This window comes from Penaeus chinensis, chromosome 15 (genome assembly GCF_019202785.1).
Source record: "Penaeus chinensis breed Huanghai No. 1 chromosome 15, ASM1920278v2, whole genome shotgun sequence".
Lineage (NCBI taxonomy): Eukaryota > Metazoa > Arthropoda > Malacostraca > Decapoda > Penaeidae > Penaeus > Penaeus chinensis.
In genome coordinates this window covers 13,821,186-13,826,185 of record NC_061833.1, presented here as the reverse complement: position 1 = coordinate 13,826,185, position 5,000 = coordinate 13,821,186, and the positions used below count along the sequence as shown (strand labels likewise).

General features: G+C 40.3%; 1 long non-coding RNA gene across 1 annotated transcript in view; it reads right to left on the bottom strand.

Moving 5' to 3' along the window:
* Nucleotides 1-2,759: 2,759 nt before the first annotated feature.
* Nucleotides 2,760-5,000, bottom strand: part of LOC125032772 — a 4,137-nt gene continuing 1,896 nt past the window's right edge. Inside the window, exons 2-3 of the long non-coding RNA XR_007115568.1 lie at nucleotides 3,012-3,115; nucleotides 2,760-2,886 (exon numbers count right to left, since the gene is read on the bottom strand). This is a non-coding gene — a long non-coding RNA (uncharacterized LOC125032772). The remainder of the gene's footprint in view (nucleotides 2,887-3,011; nucleotides 3,116-5,000) is intronic.

Genomic DNA, 5,000 nt, shown 5'->3' with positions numbered 1-5,000 from the left:
AAAATTTACACAAATATATATATTGCAGCTGATATACTACAAACAGAACTCAATGTACCTTTCTTGAATGACAAAAGTAGGGTAGTCAAGTTTCTACTTAAATGAAATAAAGTTCTAATCTGGCTTGTTCAGTATATTTCCTATTGCTTTTTGTTCTAGCTTTCAGCCAATTATTTCTGCATACTGGATGTAATACTGGCAGGTAAAAAAACATTTCATGCCAATTTGTGTTCACATCAAAATATTCCTTATAGACCCAAGTAAATATAAGCCTTGAAACCTCAACAATCATTGGCAGTCTTTAGCAAGAAGGCAAAATTTATAATACTAGTAAGACGTTATATTTTGTTTAGCAGTTGTTCTAGCTAATCATAAATATCTTTTGGAAGACCAGGTAAACATTGACGGTGTAGGAATGCATTCACACAACCATCTACCTAAGCAGTAGCAACTACCAGCAATGTATCTGAGGAATGTCACTAGTCAAGTTGATGAATGACCAAATGAAGCAACCAGTATCTGTCCAAAGTGTATACCCAATGCCTGACAATTTTGCTTCACTATGAGCCAAGTAATTTCACAGGTTTGCCCACTGAAAATGGTCAATAACAGGCAAAGCCTTGTTTAAGTAGACTTGGCAATGCCAATGACAAAGTTGTTGAAATCTTGAGGCCTGTCTACATATGCAGTTAACCAGCAGGTACAAAAGCCAGCTACTAGGTAACTACAGTTTAACCCTCCCTTTGTCCTGTGACATCACCTTGTATGCTGGTGGGTGACAGGATTATCTATCCATATCCAGAGTTGCAAATAGTCAAAACTATCAGGTATACTTTATCAGGCAATTTCATTCTGCCAGGAGTCAATTTCATCATTTTTGCCCAAACAATGGACATCTGAGTCAGTGTCAATCAGGCAGTGCTTATTCACGTGGATGGGGCAATTTAGTTTTTACTTCATCTTTAAAATGGATACCATGGGGGTCTCAAAGCCATTACCAGAATATGGGTGCTATTTGATTTTTTGTCGACTCATGAATGGTAAAAGTGAATAATCACTGAACTGTCGCTGTATCAAAGTAAAGGTTGGGGACCCCTGGTAGCAGGTACGCGAGGTTTAGTTAGCAGTAAGGACAAAATGCGTTTGCTGTCTCAGGTTGTAGAGCGCTGTAGGATAGTATGGTAGTGTAAAGGTTAGAGAGGGGTAAACAAATGGAGCATGGCAGAGAATGGTATGAAGTGGGTAAGGATTTAGGGCAATTTAGATCAACTGGAGAGTATCTGTGTCTGAGGAAGAATAACACTACATGAGGGAAACTGCAAAAGAGCCATTATGAAGTAATAGCAGTAATAGTAGCTGGAGTAGTAGGGGAATAATTCAGGCATGCAAGACTACAGAGCAATTAGAACAGTCATGACTAGGTTGGGTGCACAGGGTAGCAGGCTGTGGAGCAATAATGTTTGGCTGGGTGGCCAAAACAAACATTTCTGACATTGAAGAGGTTGATATAGTCAGACAAGGCAGGACACTCCAATTTAGGACTGGCCTCTGGGAGGAATACTGTAGCACTGTACTGCCACTACATCACAGTCAAGACAGGAAAGGTTATTTTCATAGTCTGACCAGTACTTGTCAGACAGAACAATCAGCAGAGAGAGAGACAGTTCCAGTACAATTACAATGGGAGGAGCGAGGCTGGACAGGAATAAATTAGAGATGTTAGTGTAGATATTGCATGAGCTTGGGATTCAGATGCAACCATGACAACACTTAGAATGACTGCAAATGGAAACTTTACCTACTTGTTCTTACAGACATTGGTGGATGAGGGTATTGTCAAAGTAAGGGGTTTTAGGGGGGAATCTTAGGATCAATCCCACTGGGAGCGTATTCATTTATCAAAATTTTTCGGTTGCGTCAACATCCAAGGTCATTAGCAGCATATTTACAATACAGCAATAGGGTAGGGGTTTGGGGACAACCACTAAGTATAGCATTGTATGAGTATTTTTGCAAAAAGGGTAAAAATGGACAGAAGGGGGTGCAAAGTTTGACGCAGCAAGGGTGATCTACATTGGGCCTGTTTCCATCTTCTAAGACCAACATAACGAGCACGGAATGGGGGAGGGGGTTAGTTATATGAAATATATGTTAACTGGTGACCTCTTGATATGTATTTTTTAACCCAATGGCGACGGGTCACGGCTATCGCCGTCATAACAATACGCACGATGTGCGGCGTGCGGCTGTCCGCAGCGGCGCCGCGCCAAAACGCCCCGAGGCAATGATTCGGCTTGATGGACCGATATCACGCGCTCGGAGTCGGCGCGCTGCCGCCGTTCGCCAGAGCGTAGAGTTTTTTTTAATTTGCTATACCCGGCGCCATTGGGTTAAGTAATATGAAGAACCAAAATATCAAGATAAATTTTCATAGTTAAGATGAACATGGTATGAAATAGTCCTAAAGTATTTAGTAATTATCCTTGGCCTTGTGCCATGGCTCCAATATTTCTAAATTTCAGTAAGAAATCCAAAATTTAAATAGCCAATCACATTTATACACTTTGATTATTGCAAATAAAATAGGTTTTGTTTTCAATTGTTTACATATCTGGATTAACTGCATTTTAACTTTTACCAGTATAGTTTCAAATATCCTTCCATGCCAGTTTTCAACACTAAAAATACTATGTATTGCAATGATCCACCCTAAAACTTAGTCACATTAACTTCAGTCCAATGGATAAGAAAAGAAAATATTGTAGCCTGTGTTTTATTAGCTTTAGCCTTAACACATTTCTCCACTAGAATTTATGAAAGGACAATCAAGCAGCAGCTTACAGCTTGAGCTTAGTCCTCCTCCAGTGGCGGCGCTTGGCATTATATCTGAGAAATACAGAAATGAATGGTGAGCAAACTTAGTAATTTTTTTTTCTTGCAAGTTTACTTTCAAATTTCAATTACAATATTCAGCAAGTAAAATAGCTTTTTAGAAAGTCAGAATTCATTACCTGATCTTGTTTCCAGTACGGTTCCTAATCCATGGGGGAATAGGCCTGTTCTGTTTCATTTTCTTTGCCAACTTGGTCTTAATGCGGAAAGTCTTGTGGGCAGCCTGGAATAAAGAGAAACAATAAAATATCCACAAAGTGCAATCAAGTTAACCCAACCCAGAAAGGTCACATGTACCGGCGTCATAAACCGCTTGATCTGTGGGGTACATCTTTACGCATAGCAACGGTGATTCGGCTTGAGGTACCGAACTCCTGCGCTCAAAGTCGGCGCGTTGCCATTGATCTCCAGAGCGGATATTTTTTTTTTTTTTTTACACCCATCACCAAGGGGGTTAACCAATGGCGACGGGTCACGGCTATCGCCGTCATAACAATACGCACGATGTGAGGCGTGCGGCTGTCCGTAGCAGCGCCGCGCCAAAACGCCCCGAGGCAATGATTCGGCTTGATGTACCGATATCACGCGCTCAGAGTCGGCGCGCTGCCGCCGTTCGCCAGAGCGTAGAGTATTTTTTAATTTTCTATACCCGGCGCCATTGGGTTAATGGCAACGAGTCAACTTAGAGAGCAGGAGTTCGCTACATCAAGGTGAACTCCCAACTCAAAGCGCTTTGGCACGTCGCTGTGGTGTACAGCCTTACTCTGCAGACCAAGCGGTTTGTTATGATGCCACCAGACATGCCCAGCAGAATCAGGATATTTTTAAAATGTGGAACCAAATGTAATCAATTCATTTCAAGAACACTTTAACAAGGAAATAGTATATTTAGTCAGTTCCTCAACCTTAAATCTATATCTACACTTATTTAACACATTGGCAGTGTCCATTGTAGTTGGGACTTGCACACAGATGGTTCCACAAGTAGTAAGCCAAGGAGTCAATAGGACCTAGTGCTTGTATCCAATTTTATTTAATTCAAGGTAAATTTCCCCCCTAATGCAGTTTATGCCAACATAATTAATATAAGATTCCTAAAATTCTATTAATAATAATAATGAAGACTTGAAAAGAATCTTGCCAAAATCAAAGACAGGCAAACAGGGGAGATATAGGCAGGACAGACTCCTTGAGAACTAAGCACTTTTAGAGCCATCCGTGTGTAAACAATATGAACTAGAACTACAGTGGTCTTGGCATACATTGATGCCATTCATACAAAAAAAAAAAAATGTCCAGAAAAAATAGTTTTGCAAGCTTTATCTAAAATATTGAGTAACAACCTTTTTAGAATTGCATCAGTTCTCAAAAAGGATGTGATTAGATGCAAACAATTGATTTGCCACAGCATCTTTCATCCTCTCATCCACCGATATGCCTATGCTGCATAAAGACAGGCATATACCCCACAAGTGATTTTTTGTATTGCTACTCTTAGCAGGTAACGATTTAACCTTCTTTACATTCATACAACTACAGAAGAATGGTTTTGTTAAACAGTAGCAGTAGTACCACTTACTGACTACTGAATATGCTGTAGTGTGCTTGGAAACCATGCTGTGAGAATTATGCTTAAGGGTATTAGCGAGAGATGTTTATCACCAAGTGCCTGAAAACCTGCTTGGACTCCTTTTACACACACACACTACCATGTGCATGAACTGGTTCTCTGTGCATTGCCAACATTGTTCAGATGCAAGGGCACAAACTAATAGCATGGAAGTTGTACACTATATGAAAATGAAATTTATAGTTTCCCACAGCCATGCTGTACAAGGTTAAATTTGAGTGTAATGGGATTTGTCACCAGGTTAGGAAGGTTTATAATTAAAACGACTGTGGATTCGCCATTGTGCCCCGTTGCTGGCTCAAGTAATAGCAAGTCTGTGGGGTGCAGTCACTTTGAAAAGAATTACCATAATCTATATGAACCAAAGAAACTATGGTAAGGTATTGTGGCAAGATGGGTAGGAGTTAACAAGCAAGATAAAATGCATTTGGTGTCCAAGGTTGTAAAGAGATACAAGAATAGAATAGTAGTGAGGGGG